The 25,352-nt window shown below is 40.2% G+C and overlaps 1 protein-coding gene across 1 annotated transcript in view; it reads left to right on the top strand.

Moving 5' to 3' along the window:
- The first annotated feature begins 4,399 nt into the window (after positions 1-4,399).
- The window catches only part of fhdc1 (FH2 domain containing 1), a 50,806-nt gene continuing 29,853 nt past the window's right edge, over positions 4,400-25,352 (top strand). Inside the window, exon 1 of the mRNA XM_033623297.2 lies at positions 4,400-4,593. The gene's annotated coding sequence lies outside the window, so the exon portion shown is untranslated. The remainder of the gene's footprint in view (positions 4,594-25,352) is intronic.

Here is a 25,352-nt window from a genome sequence, read left to right as displayed (position 1 = left end):
TCATCTAGAGGTGTTTGTAGCAGACTGTATGACAAGTCACCACCAGGGGCCAACAAAGAAACCTGAGGCAAGGTAAAGCCTTAGATTACATTTGGCCACAGCTGTCATTTACACTGGGAACGCTGGGGATGTGTCTCCACCACTTTTTGAAATGGTTTGATTTTGTCCATCACTTTTTATAAGCATAATTTGTTAAAAATGTTCTTAAAAATAGCTTGCACCAAGAAATACTAACTAACAAATGAGAAAGGTTTATTTGCATAATAGTAAAACACACAATACAGTGTAAATATAGAAAAAATAATGTGCATTATCTCAACTAACTCAACTAAAATGACCCCAAAAACATACATGCGCCGATCAGTAACTTTAACAAATTCTTGACACAGTTTCTCCTCGTCAAAGTTCTCCATTCTCTCTCTGTAAACATGACAACACATATAAGCTATTAAAGTACAGGGCTTTATAAATTCATTTAAATTAATTACTGTGTCATTGATGTGACTAGATGCCATGTGCACATTTGAAGAGGTTACTTCCCCAAACAAAACAAGACTGATGAGTAAATCATGACTACGTGTGTTAGCTCAGCAGAGATAACATTAAACAGAAAATGTTAGGAAAATGATTATTTGAAAGCAATACAGAAAGTCTGAGAGCCTCACTGCATTATATTCCATCATATTTTTATATTTTGAATTGTCACCTGCTGCCTGGAGTTTGAGTGTTTTTCTTTATAAAAAAACACGTCTGTCAAGTGTTTGACACTCCACATTTCGTGGAGGAGGACCCCAGACACCATGCTTCTTATGTGCACTCCACAATGCTGAAATAAAGCTGTGGTAGGCTGTGCCCTTTTGACTCACCATTTTTGCCCAGCTCGCTATAATAACTCTGACCTCATACTGATCCCCCCATTACATTACCTAAAATTGCATATGTTGAAGAAAAGAAAAAAAAATCATCTATGAGCCCATAAGGCAGGGGTGTCAAACATACGGCCCAGGGGCCAGAACTGGCCTGCCAAAGGGTCCAATCCGGCCCTTAAGATGACTTTGCACACCTAATGTTGATGCACATGTGAAGGCTGAGAGGTTAAACACTGAGTAGATACTTCATGTAAAATACTGCCTGAGAGGCTTTTCCACCCCAGCCAGAATACAGCTCTCTGAAATAACAATGAATACTTTTTATGGTCATATTTAAAGATATTGAACACTGTGCAAAATATTGTCAACCAGCAGTTTCAGTACAAAAGTATCTGTATCAGACTTCTGTCTTAAAACAATATTAGTGGAACCCTGCTGCTCAGGCACTGACAAAACTTCAGATTGTAAATGGTTTGTAAGGCAGGGGATGAGTTAACCTGCTTCTTCAACAGCTTAAAGGTCACCTGTAATGACAGTGAGTAGCCGACTGACTGAATGTGGAAAAACTGAGTCATACTGTTAAATTTGCACATCATTTTCCTTTCTTCTTTGTTTAGTAAATGGATCAATGTTTTCAGAATGAAAGAAAAATCTGAAGGGGTTGCTGTTTGTAGGTTATAATGCAGTGGTTTTACTGGTCCGGCCCACTTGAGATCAAATTGGGCTTTATGTGGCCCTTGGACTAAAATGAGTTTGACACCCGTGCCATATGTGGTCAGTCCTCAGTCTTCACCACTTTATAATACAAAGTGACGCCTTTACATTTGTCTAACAGAAGGCTACAGTAAAAAAGATACAGATATGAACACTGAGGAGGCAAGAAAAGCTTACGACATGCCCTCTGAGAATTTACAATTATATTCCAAGTAAATCTTTTCTGCTTTCATCCTATTTTTTGTTGCTTCCCAGAAAGACAGCAGTGGTTCATACTCTGTTGACACATGGATTGGATTTTCCTTGTGTTTACTTAAGTCCAGGTGCTTTTAGGTTCCCCTTTAGGTTTTTATAATCGCAAACCCACCACACCCACAGGTATACATTTGACAGGATCTGGTTAATCCTCAGAGGAGCCTTGAGGATGTTGATCACAGACTCAGTGATGTGTTTTATCTGTAGATACACTGTCAATCAAATGCATCTACGCAAATAAATTTCCATTAACGGAAGCGTAAAGGAACAGAGTGCCGCAGTTTAAAGATGTAAAGTTAAACATATGAATGAATTAACAACGTACCCACAATTAAAAAATGTAAATGGATTTCATTTAATAAGAACACTTAGAAACATTTCCACTTTTCAGTTATATTTATAAATTATTTGTAGTTCAGTTATTTGTACAGAAATGAGGGATGTAAACAATTTCATAGCACTGAGGAGTTGTGCTTTTGAATCTAGTTTAATGCACTGATTTACTGTGCTATTTATGACAGTAGCTCTTAATGTGTGTGATTTTATTCACCAATATAACAAACGACGATCCAGTATAACTGTCACCTTGACTTACAAGATATAGAAGACAACTGGGAACAACATGCAAACCCCCTCTTTACCAGCCAGTCAAAGTGTGGACTTGTGGACCTCTCACCTGCATGCTTGGCACATGGAGAAATTTCAGTTCTGCAACCTCACCACTAGATGCCACTAAATTCTACACACTGGACCTTTCAAAAGCTGTACCCCAGTGCTAGTTTACTCTGTAACAAGTTTAAGTCCTGCATTCAAACTTTTACTCAACCAAAAGTAAAGTATCATCATGAAAATATACTTCAAGTGTCAAAAGTATGCATTGCGCAAAATTATCACATAAATGTTGTTGAATATGTGGGATCTAGGTGACAGATCAGACAATGTACACGACCTTACAGTTGTCCCCCAAAATAAAAATGATGCTGTCTTCAGTGATCGTGATAGCTTTGTGTCTGATATAGACCATGAGGGGGAGACAGGCCTTTTGCCAGCCAGGCTGTCGAAGTCATATGCTAAAACAGATCATGACAGGAACAACTATATCACTGATTATGACCTCCCTCTCCTGCCTGTTCTTATTCTGAAATGTTGAATACTGCTGCTTTGTCAGTGATTTCGGCATCAGACACCTGACGCCAAAAGCCACCTTTTACGGCACTATGTAATGCAGCCGGACTTGACCATTGGTGTTGCTATGATGTGGCGCTGGTTAGCCAGACAGCACCTATCAGGGCGGTGTGATACCCTGCTGGACGCGGTCAGGTTGAAACACTACTGGTAACAACATGATATAAGGAGCAGGAAAGTCTGTGTAGGATGGGCAGGAGGGGTGGTTGATGGGTCCAACAAATCCCGGACTTTCACCCATGAGCCTAGTGTTTGCTTCCTGAATGCCAATCCAAGGTGTTTAGTTTATTTCTAAACCTAACCATTTGCTTTTGTTAATGTCATGGTATTGGGAGTGCGTCCTAGCCTGGAAATCCAGACCCAAATCTAGAAAGATTTAGGGGCTGGCTATGAGTAATGCAAATTGCCCAACTTGAGGGGCGGCACCAAGCATACATTTGAAAATATCACTGCACGCAATTGGATAACACTACGACCAATCAGAACAAAACACGGGGTGACATATCCAGGGCGCTACCAGTGGAGCTAACTGGTAGATTAGACTCTTGCCGTATCGGCAACAGCAAAAATGTCCTTGCAAAGGAAAGATTCGAGCGCTGTCTTCTGTTCCTCTTTTAGAGAAAAAGCCAAGTCTAACTCGTTCATTGTAGCAGCCAAAGCCGTTTCAAACAGCTGGTGTTCATCCGTAGCCATCTTGCAATGTTTACTGACTGATTCCGGACTTCGTCGTCGCAGCGCTGTCGTCATCTGTTTAGCTCGCCTCTGGCCGGCCTATATCAGATACACTGATGTTACTGGTGCAGCTCAGCTCCAACGGCATGGGTAATGAGCATCATTACTGATTGCCAGAGTGACTCGCTGAGCAAATTCAAACTGTGCTCTCGTGAGAACTCTGGATTTCCAGGGTAAGTGCGTCCTGGAACGTCAACAGCAGATGCAGAAAGATACTTAGCATGTCATATGTCAATGTAAAAGGCCACTGACAAAGCAGTGATATGTATAAGGGGTTTTGATATGTAAAGTAGTCACTTAAGAGTGATGCCAGTGGTCACAATTGTGACTGACCATAAAACACACTTTCTCACTTACTTTTCCCTGAAAATTGACAAAAAAAGGCAGATTATTTCAAAGGGTTATCAGTGACAGTTGATTTAGATAGTTTTGTGTCTGGGAAAAAATTGGGATTAAACAGGTTAATTACAGTACTTGTGTACTTAGTCACTTTCCACCACCACTCAATCCTGATTGAGTTACATTAACCCACCTGAGCATACATCATTGGTTGCAGCCTTGTGATTGCACCAGTGGTCACAAGCAGCGTGTGGCGCGCGCAGGGACCGCGTGAGCGCGCCTGTTCCACCTGGCCCAATCACGTACAAGGAAGCTGCTGCTGCTGCTGAGTGTGTCTGCACTGTGACTGCTGCAGCTCGGCCAACACACAGCTCCAGCTCACCTGACCGGCTCATAACCTGAAACATTACTCAGATTTTCTCCTCTGAAAAGTATCGAGCACTAACTCTAACCGTGTCGGAGCGCGTCACGAGCCCCGGACAGCCCTCTCATCTCTCCGGTAAGTCAAGCAGGACGGTACCGCCGCATCATGCTGTGTGTGTGGATGTGCCATACGTAACGACCTGCTGCAACTCTGCTGTGAGAAGTCATTGTACTGTGAGAGTCTGCAGGTCCGTTTATTAGCGAAGCAGAGAGCATGTAATCTTCCTACTATTGATATCTCCTCTGTGAGCCTTTAAGGTGACAACACAAGGTGTCCTGCAATGCAGTTAAGCCCCAAAATTACATCATTAGGAAGATTTAGTGTAGTTTAAGGCCTGGATCTGTTGCTCTGCTGTATGTTGGTGATGTAAACACTGGATTGTTCTTGGTATTTTAAAGAAGTTGATGATACCCTTTTAACATTGCTACCAGAGAGATCAAAATGAAAAGTAATTAGTGTGCATAGGAAGAATTTTGTGTCTGAAGGTGTAAATCTCATTCAAGCAAGCACATTGTAATGTTAAAAAAAGTATTAGGCAGGAAGTACAAAAAAGTATTAACACCTAATGGAAAGGTTTCATGTTTTATTGTGACACAGCATTGAATCAAACATTAAATGCAGCTTTGTATCGTCACTGATCAACAGAAAAAAAAAGAGTAGGTAAATAGGCACTGTGGTTAGATAGCAGTTAAAGTAATAGTCTTTTTCATGTTGGAGTAACAATTTTTAATTCTTACTTTCAGTGTAGGGTCTCTTAGCAAATGACTGAAGCTCACAAGTTTTGATTAATTGGTAGTTTACCTACATGCATGATCCATAAATATAATATTTGGGCTGGATCTAGTTTGAAATGGTTGAATATTAGTATTTCAGTTTGTGTTTTGGTGCTTGATAACAATGTGATACATTTCCCAATACTAAAAAATACAAAATCCTCGTTTAATTTAAGAAAAATAGCCGAAGTGCTTAAATTCAAAATGTCTTTTCACAACTGCATATACATATGTACATATGGAAGCCCATTTCCGCCAATGTAATTCAATAAAATGAAAATCTTTCTTAAAATAATGACTTTGTATCTCAAAATGATAACATTGTATTGCAAAGTAATGATTTAGTATGTCAAAATAATGAGTTTGTCTTACAAAATAATGAGAAACTTTACCAAAATAAAGAATTAGTTTTCTCAAAATAATTATTTAGTATCTTGAAAAAATGAGTTAGAATCTCAAAACAATGACAAACATTCTCAAAATAATGACTTAGTATCTCAAGATGATAATCTGGTATTGCAAGGTAATGACCAAATATCTCAAAAATAATGAGAAACATAAAACTAAGCATTTACTCATATCAAAATAAGTACATAATATGTTGAAATAATGAGTTAGAATCTCAAAATAATGACAAACTTTCTCAAAATGATGACTTGGTATTGCAAAGTAATGATTTAGTATCTCAAAATGATAACGTAGTATTTAAAGAAAATGATTAGGTATCACAAAATAATGATTTGTTATTGCAAAATAATGAGAAATTTGATCAAAATAATGAGAAACTTTCTCAAAATTATTAATGACTAATCCCCAAATAACTTAGAATCTCGAAATAATGAGTTACAGTCTAAAAATAATGAGAAGCTTTCTTAAAGCCATGACTTAGTATCTCATAATAATGATTCATTTTGAGATACTAATTAATTATTTTGAAAAAGTTTATCATTATTTTTTGAAATACTAAGCCTATCATTACACTGACTTGCAGGATCTTTTTCTTCATCATATTGGCGTAAATGGGCTTCCATACGAACAAAAACTTTGCCTAGATGAAGCAGTTTCAAATTGATTTAAGCTTTGATATGAATCAACAACTTTCTGACCATATAATAAGTGAACAAAACTATGGATCCAACTGAACATTTGATTCCAGTTTTCAGTTTTTGATACTCTGTGGTGCTTCAGATAGATTTTGGTTGCCATCACATAAGGTTAAAACACAGCCCTGTGTATCTGATGGACATTTTTATCCCACGTTTAAGTGATCACTGGAGTCAGAAGCAGTGTTTCAGTGTTGCAGTGGTTGTTGTGGCTTCACTAACAGAACTTAGTGACCTTTTAGTTCAACATGTATGGCTTTATAACTTTGCCCCTGTTGGTTTTGTTCTGCACCTCAGACCCCGGCTCCCTCGGCTTTTGTACACTACTATACATGCTGAGATGAATTAGAGGGCAATCCATTCAAGTGTGGGGAACAATACCCCCATGGAAAAAAGGGTTTCTCCCCAGGTCAGGTCAAGGGAGAGGGCGGTGTCACCCCCCGGTTGCTGTGGAGGCTGAGAGTAACACGGAAAACTCAATTCTCTGACGTCATCCCCGAAGAGGAAGATGTTGGGGGGCTTGATTTATTTCTGTGGGAGTAGGGAGGGGCTGAATAGTTGTTGGCAACTTGGGTCAACTCGAGAGGTCTTTATTGCCTGAAAATCTGTCCTTGTCTTCTAAATTCAATTTGAGCATGCAATGAGAGACGGTTAAAAAATAAAAAAACATAACAAAAGACGAAAGAAAAGAGGAAGACAATTAAAGCGTCGTTGGTGGTTGCCTTTCTCTGATGTCATGCCCAAATGTCCCACCCATGTTAGCACCTAAATCTCTCACTGTCTAATAAAGAAAATAAAGCCCAAAATAAAACTTTACAAAACCGTCAACAACTGACACAACTTCTCCGCCCCAAAATAAAAAATGATTCAAAATAAAAACAAATATTCCTTGCACATATGTCATCTCGATAACTATTGTTTAGGGGATTTATGAGCATTGCTCGATGGCTCCTGCGTGGTGTTTTGTGAGAGTCTGTTATGTGATCCGTGCACATGTGCCTGCCTGCAAGTCATGTTTCGCAGGTATTAAAGTGCATTTTAATGAAGCCTGCTGTGTCTCTGGGCCCTTGGGCAAACACTTTTCCCCACTGCCATGTAAACATGTTTGCATTCCCTCCATGTTGTCCCGCTGTTATCTCTATGGTGACGTGAGCACCTGCTTTATTTGTCATCTTTGTATATCATTAAAACCTTACCCAGGATGTGTTGGTTTAAGCCAGTTGTTAAGTCAAGTTTTTACTTAGTCAAACAGTACGTGTCGTTCCGCTCAAAATGCTCCTGATTAATCTGAAAGCTTCCATGGCAGACGCAAGTTTAACGCTGTGAAAGCCAAGAGGTACCAGAGAGATTTGCCTAAAGCTGATTTTGGCACCGGGCTCAGATTGCTGAGGCAACAATTGGGAGCGCGGAGCCAGAGGTGATGGAGACGCAGTGGTCCGCTGCAGGCAAGACACTGATCACCTGTTAACAAAAGAACAAACAGAAGACGAGGCAAAGCTCTGTTTTTGATCCGTAGCCTCGCAGACGGTGTACTCTGTCCCATCTCATCCCTCCTCCCTGTCATTACCTCGCCTCAGTGGGTTTTGTTTCACCTGGTTTACTTTTACTCCGGGTGTGTAATGGCTTTGTATTTTTTATTAGGAGGGTTAGTTTTGTGATCTGAAGTGTAGCATACTTCTGGAAAATGCTCTCTGGAGTCTGTTTAAAGCTGCTGTGTCATTGTGCGGGACAGTGTCGCTCCAGTGGGCCATAAAGTATAACAGTATATGTCATTTTATCTTGAGATATCAGTATATACTAAGGTTCAGCAACATCTTTGTGTCCACCTGATGAGTTTAACTCCAATATCCACTCTGCTTTTAGCTCTGATTTGGTCTCCACCAACTCCTGAAGGAAACATCTAGTTTTTATGCAGCTAAATGCTTTACTGCTATCACCGGGTAGTTGCTAATTTTATTGGATGGTTGTTTGGTGCTGGCCAGGTAGTGCAGTTTGTCAGGACACCTTTTAAAGAAATGCACTCTGTTGCCAGTTTATTAGGTACACCTAGCTAGAAGAAATGCAGTCTCATGCAACAGACCTGTTGTAGATCCAGTTGTAGTTGAGGAGGTGGGTGTACTACAAGGTAGATGGGATGGTTACCAAGGAGGAAGTGGGTATACTCTCCCATATATATTCCAATGTTGTTGTTTTTTTTAATATTTATAAACATATCTTAACTCAACAAGTTACCAAAAAACATATACAACTCCCACCCCCGACGTTAGAACATATGGCATCATATAAAAAGAGAGATAGTAGTTACAAATTCCAAAAACATTTCCCAAATATGAATAAATCCAGAAACCCTATTTCTCACTATATAGGTGAGTTGTTCAAGAGTCAAACTTACTGTTAAATCCTTCAACCAACCGCCAAGAGAGGGGCAGCACACATTCTTTCAGTAGAGCGCAATTGAACGCCTCGCCTGTAGCAAACATAATTCATTTCTCTTTCCTAGGCAGAATAGGAAACAAACGTAACAAATAGAGCCAAGGACTTAAAGGTATTGGGGACGAGGGCATCCAAGACACAAACTGCAGCACTGACTTCCAGGATCTTTTAATCTTAACACACTCCCACAAGCAGTGCTACAAGGTCCCTTGATGTGTGTTGCACTTTATTCCAATGGCTGTTTGGCTGATATGTTTGTATACCATAAATAGCCAGAAAAAGAGGTGGGTGTACCTTGTATACCTGTGTATAGCCTCCACTACACCTCGGGATGGATCCTTTCTTGAAAGAAGGATATAATGTTCAGTCTTTGTTTCAGCAGTTAATGTGTTGATTCAGCTTTATGATCAGCACTGTCCTTTTGTATTGCATAACGCAGAGAGGTGTTAAATGTTAAGTCTACTCTCACTGATTATAATTGGGGTGGAGAGTATGTTAAAACTTATATAGATGTACCTAATAAACCGCAAGTGATTTCAGATGCCAAAATACAGCAAAATGTCTGACAGTGGACACATTAATGCTGTCTCATGATATCATCAGGCCCAACCCTTTCTCCATTTCAAGGCTGCAACCAATGATTATTTCATTATCAGTTAATCTGCATTTCAGGATTTTGTTTAATGGCTTGATTGTGTAGTGAAGGAAATAAGTTAAAAATCTCCTTTTCAGTCTGATACAGGTTTTAGAAACGAAAAAGACATACATAAATTTACCAGCAGTAAGCGAGACAGTGTTTGTTTTACTTTTTATTCAAGTTGTTCAGTCTATAAAATGTCGGAAAAGTCAAAAGTGGCCTTCACACTGTGCGAAAATTCAAGATGACATCCTCAGTTTGCTTGTTTTGTCGATGTAGTGCAATATTATTTTCTCAGTCATGTGCAATACTACTTCTCGTTGTTATATTAGATTCAATTTAACATTAATTAGCAGGCGCAGTCTGTTTTTTTTCCACCTTTTAAGTTCATTTTAGTAACTCTTGTACTTATCTTACTCCTGTTGTTACTCTGTTAGGCACTGGTTTTTGCTTTCGCTCCTAGAAAACACTTGTATCTTGTATATTTGTATATTCTGCCAGATATTTAATACTTTATTGCTATAAAATTGGGTCCAGTGAGTGACCCTGACGAGGGGAACCCACTGTTTGTCTGGTTGTTACTGGGTGTGAAGCGTTAAAGTTGTTGTCACTGACTAACAGCCCAAATCTCGGGGTACTCCGGCTTCCTCCTCACAATACTCTCTAAAGTAAGTCTGAGGTTGATGCATCATTATAGCAAAGATTTATACTGTACTGAGTGAGTTAGTTAGTATCAGTCCTGTCTCTCATACACGTACATGGTTCTGAATTATCATCTGTTTACCAACAAAACTTTAATGAGGGACACGCTGAAAACATTTTTCTGCCTGGTCAGTTGTTAAGAGGATAAGCGCAGATTCCTTGTTTGTTTGAATCAGATTTAGAGAGGTTTAACAGCTGGTTATATGATTAGATGAATTCCCTCCTCAGTTACAGGTTAGCTGACGGGCGTGATCTAACCTGTGTTACAGGTGAGGTAGTCATTCATATAAGTCTTAGCTGAACGCGTCTGAAGCCTGTTCAAACAGTCATTGACAGAGCAGCAACGCGTGCTCTGCAAACTTGCAGCTTTAATCTGTAAAATCTGAAAACCTCGTTGCAGACGTGGGATGTTATTAACAGACTTATGCTAAGCTTGGGGGATATGTTGTGTTGGGGGCGACGGCATCTGCACACAGTCTTTACAAAATCCTTCCTTCTCTGACTCTGCAGGTGTTTGTGTGGCAGGAGGAGGCGCAGGGAAAGGACTTGTTTTTGGCAGTTGAGGTTTAATATTTGTGAATAATGATCTTCATTAGATTTTCCTCCAGCATGGTGCTACACAGAGCTGATGTAAGCTATAATATGATTTGTTGCAGTGTTGGCAGTCCTTGTTTTGGTGATCTCCAGTTTTCCAATTCCAATATATCCCATATCAGTAACAAGTTCCTCATAAGAAAATAATATTGCACTTGTCCAGGCTTCTTCTAAGAAACGCCTAGTGAGACAATATTTCTGCCTCAGTTTGCAGGCTACAGCACACTGCAACAACGATAATGAAAAGAGTTTTAATGTGCTGTCATTTTTTGGTATAGATTTCCTCAGTGTGTGTGTTTAAGATCAATAGAGAAAGTCATGTAGCTGAAGATAAGTCAAATAAATTAAATGAAGTGGAAATCTTGTACCGTAAAGACTGTCATTTTGGGGTTATCAGCTTGATTTGTCAGACTCTGACAGCTTAAAGAGATACTTTAATTTTCAACCAGCTTTGTATCATAACAGTGTGGTAGTATGTGTAAATTAACTGTGGTAACCTTCTCTCCATCTTAGTGCCCAGATCTCCCTGCTCATCTCTCAGCTCAAGTACGTCATCCAACAGGTTTTTGCTAGCTCTAGGGCAGTTGCTGCAACTGAAGATTGTCCCTCCACATTTTCTATGCCTGGGGCTGTGGACACAGGGTATAGAAGTGGATTGAGAGAGAAAAGCACCCTTCAAACTAAGATCAAACAGTAAAACTAGTGACTGCTGATTAAATATAAACCAAGATTCTGTTAGTGAATTGCCAATTTCCCAACTAAAATTTCTTTAGGAACATACAGTACAGGCCAAAAGTTTGGACACACCTTCTCATTCAATGCGTTTTCTTTATTTTCATGACTATTTACATTGTAGATTCTCACTGAAGGCATCAAAACTATGAATGAACACATGTGGAGTTATGTACTTAACAAAAAAAGGTGAAATAACTGAAAACATGTTTTATATTCTAGTTTCTTCAAAATAGCCACCCTTTGCTCTGATTACTGCTTTGCACACTCTTGGCATTCTCTCCATGAGCTTCAAGAGGTAGTCACCTGAAATGGTTTCCACTTCACAGGTGTGCCTTATCAGGGTTAATTAGTGGAATTTCTTGCTTTATCAATGGGGTTGGGACCATCAGTTGTGTTGTGCAGAAGTCAGGTTAATACACAGCCGACAGCCCTATTGGACAACTGTTAAAATTCATATTATGGCAAGAACCAATCAGCTAACTAAAGAAAAACGAGTGGCCATCATTACTTTAAGAAATGAAGGTCAGTCAGTCCGGAAAATTGCAAAAACTTTAAATGTGTCCCCAAGTGGAGTCGCAAAAACCATCAAGCGCTACAACGAAACTGGCACACATGAGGACCGACCCAGGAAAGGAAGACCAAGAGTCACCTCTGCTTCTGAGGATAAGTTCATCCGAGTCACCAGCCTCAGAAATCGCAAGTTAACAGCAGCTCAGATCAGAGACCAGATGAATGCCACACAGAGTTCTAGCAGCAGACCCATCTCTAGAACAACTGTTAAGAGGAGACTGCGCCAATCAGGCCTTCATGGTCAAATAGCTGCTAGGAAACCACTGCTAAGGAGAGGCAACAAGCAGAAGAGATTTGTTTGGGCCAAGAAACACAAGGAATGGACATTAGACCAGTGGAAATCTGTGCTTTGGTCTGATGAGTCCAAATTTGAGATCTTTGGTTCCAACCGCCGTGTCTTTGTGAGACGCAGAAAAGGTGAACGGATGGATTCCACATGCCTGGTTCCCACTGTGAAGCATGGAGGAGGAGGTGTGATGGTGTGGGGGTGTTTTGCTGGTGACATTGTTGGGGATTTATTCAAAATTGAAGGCACACCGAACCAGCATGGCTACCACAGCATCCTGCAGCGACATGCCATCCCATCCGGTTTGCGTTTAGTTGGACGATCATTTATTTTTCAACAGGACAATGACCCCAAACACACCTCCAGGCTGTGTAAGGGCTATTTGACCAAGAAGGAGAGTGATGGAGTGCTGCGGCAGATGACCTGGCCTCCACAGTCACCGGACCTGAACCCAATCGAGATGGTTTGGGGTGAGCTGGACCGCAGAGTGAAGGCAAAGGGGCCAACAAGTGCTAAACACCTCTGGGAACTCCTTCAAGACTGTTGGAAAACCATTTCAGGTGACTACCTCTTGAAGCTCATGGAGAGAATGCCAAGAGTGTGCAAAGCAGTAATCAGAGCAAAGGGTGGCTATTTTGAAGAAACTAGAATATAAAACATGTTTTCAGTTATTTCACCTTTTTTTGTTAAGTACATAACTCCACATGTGTTCATTCATAGTTTTGATGCCTTCAGTGAGAATCTACAATGTAAATAGTCATGAAAATAAAGAAAATGCATTGAATGAGAAGGTGTGTCCAAACTTTTGGCCTGTACTGTATATTAGCGCACTGTTTGGCTGTAGTACAAGACTGCTGTTTCCTGTATTTAAAAAACAGAGACTAAAAAATCTAAGATCAAATGGTTAAACTAGGGGGTGCTGATTAAACACGAACCAAGATTCTGTCACTGTATTGCCTATTTCTTGCCTAAAATGTCTCCAATATCTCTGTTTTAGTGCACTGTTTGGCTGTTATACAAGAATTTGTGTAAAAAGAAGTGGGTGCCATACTGTTTCCTGTATTGTAAAAACAAAGGCTGAAAATACTCAGGTCAAACTGTAAAACTAAGAAGTGCTAATCAAATATGAACCAAGATTCTGTAACTGTGTGTCCCATTTCTTGCCTTAAATGTTTTCAGAAACATATTTTAGCTCACTGTTTAACTCTGGTTCGAGATTGTTTGTTACCAGCTGACCACAATATTGTTTCCTGTGGAGAAATGGCCAGGCTTGCAATATGTCATCCACCAGCAGCAGCATTATTGGCCCGCTGTTGCGCAGTGCATTCTGGTAGTTGTAGGTTTTCTACCTCTTGAGCAAAAGCGCATGCCACAGCCATTTCCCCTGTTTTCTCCATTCATACAGCATCAATTTAAAAAGTTTTTGCATCTTTCTGCTGAATAGACAGCCCAGTTTTCTGAAAAGATCATCTTTCCAGCAGTAAAATACTTCTTTTAACTCTACTGTAGCACCTTCACTCCACCTCTAAAACAGGGTGTTAAGTGTACAGTACGCGTGTTTTAGCAGACACACACGCATCATGATTGCTAGGAGGAGAAGCCCAGTCACTAGATGACTCATTAAACAGGACTCAAAGTGCAGCAGCAGAACACAATGCCATAATTATTTGATGTGATCATTAATCAGAACTTTAGGTGACCCAAATAGCCTTCTAAGTGTTTAGTACTTTACGGACTGAACTACATAACCCAGAAACCCACATTGCTGTCATAAGAGATCCCTATATCTCAAGTTCAGTCACACTGTTGGCACAAACAACCACAGACACTTTCCTCTAGAGTGGCTCTGTATACAGAGAGTGAAGTTGTTGGTACAGTTTCTACCAACTCAGTTAGAAAACACTCATTGTTCACCAGTTATTCTCAACAATATATTGTATTTTAGTCACTTTATAGAGTAAGAATGAGACACATGAATGCAGAATTCTTTGCACAACTACAGAAAAAAAATGAAATACTGAAGGTTTGGAGGTTGATAATCAAGTTGCTCAGGAAACTTTATGAATCAAGAAGACATGGCTGTCACTTCCAGCTGACAGCTTTTCTCTCACACTGAATGGGACTCTGATGCAGCGAGAGATGGAAGGGAGATTGCGGTCTATTTATAGTAACGTTTGTGAATTGTGTGCCAATATTGAGTCCAGGAAGAGGAACATGTGGGCCAGTTTTTCGTTGTATTTAATTGCCACAGTGACGATCGAGCAGGACTGGACAATTTTTAACACATTTAAGAGGACAGCACATTGAAGATGCTGTTTGCAGGAGACATCTCATTTTTTACGGAGCGTATTTCCTATTTCCTGCTTGTTAACATCAGCAAAGTTGCCTGATGTTGAGTCATAAAATGAGAATAGTAATCAACTGGCAACAAGCAAGATGAAGGCCATCCTCTGCAGATAGAAGTAGAAGATGTGAAGATCCATGTTCGTCAGTATTGCAGGTTAGGTTTCACATGGCATGAGGTGCTAAGTACTGTACCTTGGCCTCATTAGGAATTTATTCCTCACTCTAGACAAATAACACCATGTTATAATCCCCTTAACCCCCGTTTTGCAGATTTGAGAGTGAAGAAACTTGTTCGAGCCACGTTAATCCTCTGTGCAGAGCCTTCTGTACAACACATGGCTGTTTGTGCAGCACGTAGGTACATTGTAGATGTAGCCTAACTCATTCTGCAACATTATTTTGAAGTTACATATGCAGCACTGTTTTAATCAGAGTGCCCTAAATAATGGCTTCTTGTTTCATCGTGCGTTGAATAAAGGATGGTTAAAGAAAAGAATGAGCCTGGGAGGAGCCGTGCCTTCAGCTGTGACGACGTCTGAACAAAAGTTAAGAGCCAAGCAGACAGGTTGGAGTGAGTAAAGGAAATAAAGGAGACACTCGTGATGAGGATTATCTGATCTGACAGCTTGTGGATAGAGTCCTGACATGTTCATTGATGTACTGCTCATCCAAATCTTTATCGCTTTGTGTCGAGGGAGCAGGGCTGAAAGCTGGAGTGTTTTAACTCGCTGATCCCTCAAAGGCGATTAAGAGTTAATGTAATTGTGTTGTGTGAAACGTCCACGTACAGGATGTCTGCAGGCCATTTCAGTTTACTAAAAAAACAAAAGATCTTAAGAGGTATTAACATGTCCTCTACAAAGGTCGTAAATATTCTTGTTGGCAGTGATTTTGTTTATAAAATGTTTTTGTCTTTGATTTTAACAAAATTCTGTCTGTAAAAAAGTGCATTTGTTCCAGACCTCAGACCTTATAAAAATCATATGTGGACCTTAAATTAATTAGGGATTTGTAATTGTTAGTCCATCCATCCATTAATCCTTTCATTTCCTGTTGCTCATCCAGTTCCAGGTTGTGTTTAATGATTAATTTATGATAAGGAATTCTGCTACTGACAAAAATGTGATATAAAAGTAAATACATTCATGCACTTAAATAATTTTAGGTCATTTTATCTCTACAGGATTTTGTTGATAGCTTTTGCACTTTGGCCGATGTGACATGAAACAAGTATTTAAGTCTAAGTATAAATGCTAACACTGAAACTAATATTTTGTTTGATTGATTTTCCCATGTAATAGTCTAATAATAGTCTACTCCTTGTCGCTCATTGAGAAATTCTGGATCCGGCTTCTGCCCACCGCCGCTTACAGTAGGTCAACCGGTCAAAATGTTCGAAACAAATCTCAGCACAGTTAAACAACAGGTGCGTAGGAGGAAGGCGCCACCCCAAAGTATGCAAAAATCAAAAAAGGCTCCCGCACACTGTCTCACTCTCTATTTTTTTTTATTTAGGCAACGTTTCGGTCTGATCGACCTTTATCAGGCATTAGAAGGCTGACCGGTGAAAGCATGGATGTATAAAGACAACTGGATACAGTGTTCAATGCAGGGCCCATTCGTTCTTATGAAAGTTGCTCAGTGGCGCGTGAAGCCAAGAAAGTTGAACTTACGGGGTTAGCCAGTCGCTAACTTGACTTGGGCAGCTCTTCTACACTTGTTATTGGACCAAATTAATCAAATCCCGACAGTGAAACAAGTCAAGGGGTTTGGTAGCTCAAAAAACAAACAAACATATCCATTAATTTAAAGAGGTCTCCTTCTAAATGTAAGTCTATGGGAAAAGTGTTTTTGGGCTCAATAGCATCATGTGACCGACCTGTAAGTTGTAATTCCACTGTCTGGCCACTATGAATTTGGCTTCAAAGCCCAGCGCACTTCCTAGGGGCCTGGTTGAAAGACCAGTGTGGGTTAAGATGGCTAGTGTTAGCCTTAGAGGAAACATCCAGAGAAATTTGGCGATACACTTTTGAGCCTCAGACTCAGAGTCTGTTGTTCACCAAAAATCAGCAACCTACAGACATATCAGAATGGTTGGTGTAGTTAGCACCTTTTATTTGTTTATATTTGTTAGCTTGTAACAGGCAGTGACTGACACGGTGTTAGTGGTTGTGAAATATACAATAATATCTGCTATGATGTTCCAGTGTGTTCACATTGGTCCAGTTTACATCCAAAAACTGAACACTATTATGTCTGCTGTCAAAACATTGCTAACTTTGCTGTACTGACAAGTCCGCTGCTGGATGTTTCGGGTGTCTTTGCTGGTGTTGTGTTGAAATCTGTTCCCTCATCAATGTGTTTCATGTACTAGACAGCAATTGGCTTTGGTATCAGTGTGTACCTAATTGACCTTGCACATCGTATGTTTGAATCTCAGATTTAAGGAAAGTGCGTAGACATCGCCTTCTTCAGTGGAAGAATGTGAAAACACCTCTAGTAAGAAACTTTGCACAAATACAAGTCAGTATAGTCAAGGTCAGACATTTTAGGTGATATAAACTAAGAGAAACCCTTTTTTGTTTTGGTGGCATTAAACTGCATTCTTTGTGACAAAACGCCTTTAATTTAACGTGGTGAACCCTGCAGAGTCCCTCACATAGCAGCATACCTGTCTATTTTCTAGAGATAAGACCCAGAAGTTATATTTCTTATTCTTATTTCTTCTTAAATATTTCACTAAGCCACAAATGTTCACAGGTGACTCGCCTCTGGGTCAGCACCACTGAGTGTCCGTCCACTCAGGACAGCAGCAGTCAGGTTAGAAGAGGAGTTACTTTATTCATGGAGGCCTGAATAATTTACTCTGTCAGGTTCTGCCAGGGTTCACTCAGAAAATACAGACATAACAGTACCAAGCTCTCAATCTTTGAAAATATTCGATAAATCCAGGATTTCCTGAATAATAGGCCCCTTGTCTGCAGCGTTTCCCAATTAGACTCCTGTTACTGCTGTGTTTTGTTCACGTATTGCTGTGCATTACACAACCAGAGGCACGAGGTGATAAATGGCCTCCAGTTCACCAGATATTTGATATTCAGTTTATAACTTAAGCACATTTTGCGGAGATAACACAAACTGTTAGAAGAGTAATTGATTTAAAAGTTTAGAGATATTTTACATAGAAATGACATAACTTTATTTGTCCTAAGTACATTTTGTTTGAGGAGGAGGCGGCAGGCTTTAATGTGACTTATGACTTATGCAGCTTTACATGGGTTGAATACATTAGTGACCCTACTGCTGCAGTCTGTCACCTTCTGCCACATCTGTATGATAAACTGCAGTCTCTCTGTTGTTACCAAGAACCGCTGCGCTGTAAACATTTGGCTGTGTTTGCTACACGCACCTAAAAGGTGTCATGTCATATCCTCTGTTTGCGAAAAGAGCATTTTTGGCAACAAGGTCCTTTTGTCTTTGGTATCTGGGCAGTTGTCGCTGGGGCAGTGTGTGTGTGTGTGTGTGTGTGTGTGTGTGTGTGTGTGTGTGTGTGTGAGAGAGACTGTGTGTGTGTTGCTGCTGAGAATATACTCAACTCCCAGTCTATTGTGTGTCCTCTCCATTGTCAACATGACATGGAAATCAGAGAGATAAGCCAGCGCCACGAAAAGTGTTTCCAAATGGACATGAAATCCTTTTCATCCAGGGGGTCCCAGTAAACACACTGAGCTGCTGCAGCAAACAGAAACACGCAACCCAAGTGGTGAAACACAGACATTGTGCGCATATTTGTTTTTAATTATTGTGCAGTTATACTTTAATCAGTTCAGTTAACTTATGTGTGTAAAAGCCTTTAAATAGCAGCCATGCAGAGTTCCCCAAGGAAGCCATTAACAGGGTCTTGATATTAGTGGTGAAATGATTCATGACACGGTTTGGGCTCCAGTGACAGCAGAGAGACAAACAGGTAGTTTTAATATCTCTCAGAAAGGATTATGTAAATGATGTGTGAATAATTGTTTGCTGCTTGAACTCTTAGATGTTGTAGGTGCTGTCCCGTAACAGGGACGACGGCGAACTACATTTACATACAAGAGGCAAAACTCAAGGATAAAACAGAAGGCGATAAAACAATTGTTTTGTATCACTGTTGATTAATTATCTATGGGGTTTGGATTGCGTGTTGGACAAAACACTCTGGGTGCCACATTGGACTCAAGGAACTTGGAATTTTTTTTCTATTTCTTGACCTGCTGCAGACTAGTTGATTAATTACAGGATAAAAAGATCAATAGATTAATCGATAATGGAAATGAGTTGCTGCCCTTACAAATTTGTGTTGCAGTAAGGATGAGAGCAAAAAAAAAAATCACTTGCTGCCCCTTCACCGCTGTTTGGACAAGCATAGATCAAGGTGGTTGGGGGGGGGATCAAAAACAAACAGGTCTGACAGCGACGTCCCACTGAGCCCTACACAAAACGCCTCTCCACTAATGAGCATTCCCATGGTAATGATGATGGAGCGGGACTGGCCAAATTCCTCGCGAACGCACCTCTTTGCCCCCACGGTGTCAGTGAAAGACCTCGGCCCAGCGGGGTGTTCACTGACCCTCAGGAAATTGAACTGGAAGTTATCAACAGGGGATTATTACAGCAGCTGGTGGCACCTTGACCTTGAGCATTACACATTTGTGAGAGAGAGCGGATTTTATTTGTTTTGGACTCAGTGGCTCCCTGGACGCGTGTTGACAGTTACCTCCGGTTTAAATCCTTTAATGGCTCTGCGGGTGTTTTTTATAGAACAAGACAGAAAAACAATCCAGCAGGTAGTCAGAGGTCTCTGCATCAGTTTTGGTTTGTTATGTAACTAAAGGCAAGTGACAAACTTGGCATTCTTCAAGTGTACAGACCTCTTCTGGAGGGTTAACACCATTTTTCCTGAAAATATTTCTTCATTTGGTGCTTTTGAACATCCAAAAGTGTTTGATTGGGTTGAGATCAGGGGACTGTTAAAGCCATAGCATATGATTCACATCAGTTAATTGGTTTTAACCTCTGAAATGTGATTAATTTCTGCTTTTCATACTCAACTAAACTGAAATCCTTTGGGCTTTGGACTACTGATTGGACAGAATGACACATTTGAAATTGTTATCATCACAATTAGAGCTATAATCTGGCCCAAAACTCGGCTCGACCCAACATTAGCCAGCATAGTTTGTCTAAGCCCAACCTGAGCCTGAACAAACATTATTAGGAGCTACAAGTCTTCTTTGTGACAAAATGTCACATTCTTTCTCTACCGAATGTTCAGCACAGCCCAAAAACAACCCTGTCTCACTCCCAACGAGTGCAATACTGAAGCTTGGTCAGTGGCCCATCGGCATCAGACGCACCTTTTAGCGGTAGAATGGGACGCGAAGGGCAGCGGCATTTGTTGACACTTTGGGCAACTACCATAGTATAAAGAGAGACAGAAAACTCCACATAGGGTGGTGATGGAGGGGCGGGGGATGGGTCAAACAAACTCCGAACTTTCACCCGGGACCCTGCTGTTTGTGTCCTGTGTGAAACCAAAAAAACAGTTTTTTTTTAAATTACGACTTTGTGTGCTTTTGTGTGTGTGTGTGTAGCATACTACATCATAAGCAAACATGGAAATAAAAGTTTTTTTACCAACATTTATTTAAAAAATGGCTGTATGCGTTGAACAAGCAGAAATTGTACTGTGCCTGTGAAAATGGGAGGTTATTTTAAAAAGAAATGACACACATAAAAAGTGTTAATTGACACCCAGTCCCTGAACGTCCAAAACTGACGCAGGAGGGATACCTAATGCATTGTATTTGGACATGAGTGTCTGTATTTGAGAAGCTGGGTGTAAGAATATGTTGCCAAAGACTCACATGTCATATAGGCAGTAGTCAGGATGTGTTAATGGCTGGGACAGGTCAGGCCCAGTTCAGTTTGGGCAGAGAATCAAACCTCTAATCACAATTTGTTGAGACTTTTTAGGCCAAGCGATTTAATGGATTACTCAAGAAAATGATAAGTAGATTATTCAGTAATGAAAATAATGGTATAAGTTGCTACAGTTATAAACACGAAACCCACAGCAGTAGAAAGGTACCCTACCCAGACACAATAGGTTTGAACATAACATTGACCTGGCCCAACCCAGGTCCTGTGTGGGGTCTCAGTTACTAGGACCCAAGCGGACCTGTCAGAAGCCCTACCTCAGATTTGTCTTGGGACGCCACTGCTGAAGAGGAGCATTTATACATTCATGTTAACGTTGACCTGTTGATCCGGGCTGTGTTACCGGTCACAGACTAATAACAGTGGGTGGGGTATTTCCTGTCACTAATGAAGACTGATAGAAGTGGGAATGCCTCGGGGTAGACAACAGGTGGACCTTCAGATGAAGCCAACAGTCTGTCTGTGTTCACTGGTGGCAGCAGGTGGATGAGAGGAATCTGGACACACAGACTGCTTTTCTCTCCCTCAGGGCTTCTCTGTATAGTGTTACTGACAGGTGTGTTTCCTCCTCTGTAAATCATTTTGGGCAAAAGGTTGTCAGTCAGCCTGGTTAGTTGTTTCAGATATAATTAAATGGTTGTGAAATACCACAAATGTGTCACTGCCACAGAGCTGATTTCTTTAGAGAGGCAGGATTAATGTACCTGGAGCCTGAACACAATAACACAGTGGTCAAATGTGTTTTACTACAGTTACAGTGCAAACAGGAAAACTGTAGGCTGTCTCCAAGTGTGTATTAGGTCGAAGGAATGGTTTGACATTTTAGGAATTTGTGATAAGATGGTTGATACCTCTGTCATGCCAAAAACACACCAAGCAGGGCTGAAGTACGGCCTACAGTGAGCTGTCATGCAATGTCATTGGAAAGCTTCAGTGGCCGCTCCGAGCTGCAGTCAATTGATTTTGAGACAAAGTGCATCCACATTAAAAGTTGGGAATAGTTTCACTCAGGGGTGTCAAACATATGACCTGTGGGTCTGAACTGGCCCGCCAAAGGGTCCAGTCTGCTCCACTGGATGACTTTGCACACCTAATATTGATGCAGTTGTGAAGGCTGAGAGGTGGCAGGCCTCAGGAGCAAGTTTAACAGAGGCTTCTCCACCCTGAGTTTTCAGAAAAGACAGTGAATACTTATTGTGGTCATATTTAAAGATACTGAACATAGTGCAAAATTTCAGCAGCTTCAGTACAAAAGAATCTGTATTAGGGATGTCACGTTTATAGATTTTCTTGGTACGATTATTGTCAGAGAAATAATCACGGTTTTACAATTATCACGATTATTATGCATTAATTAATTTCACACTATAAATGTGTAAAATCACATGAACACTCCTTATAGATCTTTAAGTTTCATTTATTTCCAACATAACAAAAATAATATAGCAACAAAGAAAAGTAACCAAAAAGTACAAGCTTTAATGACAATAATCCCATTAGAATTAAACAAAAATCACCTCTGTGTTAAACATCCACAGCAGGAGGTCTAGCACCTAGTCTAAGTTTTTTTTTCTAGGATGTGTGTGTCTTTTTTTTTTCTCTTGAAATTACAATTACACAAATAAATTGAGAGCATATCTCATGAATTGTTAATAATAAATGAAACAGACATAGTGCTGGAAGGACAAGTCCAACATTTACTCAACGCAGATGGGAGGAAGCAAAAGGAGGTAATACTAATACTAAATGTTCACTGACTGAGGACCTTGAGAAGACATTACGTATATCTTCCACATTGCACACTGACACTGAAACAGTAAGATGACTAAAAAAAGGATTTGACCTCATGCTGTGTGCACACAAACTGCGAAACTATCCATCAAAAAAGTTTTTGAGACGTGCCTTAGCTTGTCACGTTGCACTGTAAGCCCAACTCGTATCATACCACTACGCCATTAATTGCAAATGACACGCTAACATATAATTTTTAATTCAATGTTACATTAGATAAATTGAGATTGACGGTTTTTTGCCCAGTTATTGTGCATTTACCTTTACTTGCACATGTAAAGCCGGGTGATTGTCCCGCAGGTGTTGTATCATGTTGCTCGTGTTTGATCCTTTGGCCGCGCCTTTTTTGCGGCATGTTTTAAAAAATGGAATGCTGTTGTCAACAATGACCCCTTGGTCATTTTTGCAATAGCCAAAATGATCCCACACGGCTGACTTTATCTGTTTTTTGGGGGGGAATAAGTCTTCATCCATACTTCATCACTCGGAGACGCTTGTGTAACTTTGTTTTCATTCCGTGGAGTTGCGCTGATCTGCCTACTGTATATGGTTCCGCGTCCCGGCATAATCTTTGGAGAGTGACGGTGCTGAGGAATCTGTATCAGACTTCTATTTTAAATCAATATTGGTGGAACCCTATTGCTAAGACACTGCAAAACTTTTGATTTGTAAATGGTTTGTAAAGCAGGGGATGACTTAACCTGCTTCCTCAATAGCTTCCTCTTTAGTTTGGTGTGGTGATACCAGGATTACTACACAGGAGTGGAAGTGTATGGAAAATGAACATGTAGTGCCAGTGAATAGTAGACAGACTGAATATGGAAAAACTGATATTGTTGAAAAGGCACTTATTTTTCAAAGACATCTGTTTATTATCTGTTTTGTAAATGAATGATCGTTTTCAGAAAGTATTGTATTCTTTAACAGTAAAAGCGAGGGAAAAATTTGGAGGTGTTGCCACTATAGGTAATAATGCAGTGGTATTACTGGTCTGGACCACTTGACATCAAATTAGGCTGTATGTGGCCCATGAATTAAAATGACTTTGACACCCCTGGTTTAACTTTTAATGGTGAATTTTGACAAGAGAATACTTGCAGCCAATCAGTAACAGAGTGCTGTGACTCCTGTGACATGTTGACCCTATGTTAGAAAGAATTTCTTCCTGTCTGACACACATGAGCACGCCTCCCAGCTGCAGAAGAATGCAATTATTGCCGCTTGGTGTATTTTCAGTGTCAGATATGAGAGTGGTATCAATATTTTTGTCCAACTCTCTGCAAAGAAAACCCACTTCCCATAATGTCCAACATTTCGTTTGAATATGAATCTACAGCTGGGATACGGTTAGCTTAGCAGAAAGACTGCAAGCTGGGAAAAACAGTTAGCCTGGTTAAGAAATAAACCACCTACCAACAAATTATGATTATGCTTTAGTTTTTTGTATTAATCAAAGCAAAATATGTGTTGATTTTAAAGAGCTTTAGAGGTGCTGGTACTGTTTAACAGAGCCAGGTTAGCCTACTAGTTTCCCCATTCCCAGTCTTGATGCTAAGATTGTTCAACGTCACTGGTTGTAGCTTCATATTTAGCTTCCAGATATCAAATATGAAGCTATAGGAGACAGTTGGCTTAGCTTACCTTGAAGCCTGTAAGGGAGAGCTTTGGTCTTTCTGACAGTAAAAAATGGCTAGTTATGTTAGTATTATTAGTAAATTGTGATGCTGAGCAAAAGCAGCGTGCAGGATGTTCTTTTCTCAAGACTTTTACTTTATAGCACACCTGCATCTGAGAGAGTTGGATGTGCATATATTTCCTTTGAAAGGATAAAGAGAGATAGAAGCTAAAAGAAGAAGCAAACAGTTTAACTCATTTTGCTCCGGAGTTTTCTCCGTCTGTTTGTGCATCCACGTTTTAACGCCACAGAAGGAGATGACTCAGTGTGAGGTCAGATGTTCTCACAGTCTTATGAATTAAACATGAGTGACAGTGTGGTCCAGCTCTAAGGACGGGATAGCTGAGCATGCAGGCTGATGTTGGCAACATGAGGCCATTGGTGACGTGTGCTTTATTAATTAGTCATAATCCCTGGGTATCAGGTGGAAAAGGCTGCTAACTAATGGGAGGTTACCACTAAGATGTTACTAGTTGCGTAAGAGGCTGAGAGTTGATTCAATACATGAGCAGGATGTGGCCACTGGTATAATGTTTGATACCAAGGATGTATTATTTCTGATCTTGAAGCTGTTTGTTTGCCTTCAGCACTTTAAGGGAAAGAATTTGGTTTCAGGGCAAAGTATCATCATCATCATCATGCCTCTGATGTATCTCCTTTTTTTTGTCAGAAGCACTTTTCATTTCTTTGTTCAGGCCAAGAAGAGTATCAGATCACTGTAGCCATGTCAGCTGTGGCAGTGAGTGATGTGTTGTCCTGAAACTGAACCAGTTTCCCTCCAGCTGAGAGCTACAGTGCAACCGTAGATTTGACAAAGAGAGATAGAGGAGGGAAGTACTTCCTTTCCTCCTTGCCTGTAACACTGGAGGCTGGTTGGGTTTTCCCATTCTCATTTACTATATTATCAAAAACGAGTTACTTGTTAAATACATCATGCTCTGGTGTTTTTGAATGAACGTTATTTCAAACTGAAGTAGTGAGAAAAAAAGATTGTTCAGTGACTCTAATTTTTAGAGATTTAAAGATCCAGTGTGTAGGACTTACGGGATATATTGGCAGAAATGTTTTCTTAAGTGTAAAATCACCAGAAAGAATTGTTGTTTTGTAACTTTGGATTGAGCCGTTTATATCTACATATGAAGAAGGTTTTCTTCCACGAAGTTCATGTTGTTTCTACAGTAGCCCAGAACAGACAAACCAAACACTGGCT

This window comes from Epinephelus lanceolatus, chromosome 3 (assembly GCF_041903045.1).
Source record: "Epinephelus lanceolatus isolate andai-2023 chromosome 3, ASM4190304v1, whole genome shotgun sequence".
NCBI lineage: Eukaryota > Metazoa > Chordata > Actinopteri > Perciformes > Serranidae > Epinephelus > Epinephelus lanceolatus.
This window is presented reverse-complemented; position numbering and strand designations above follow the sequence as displayed.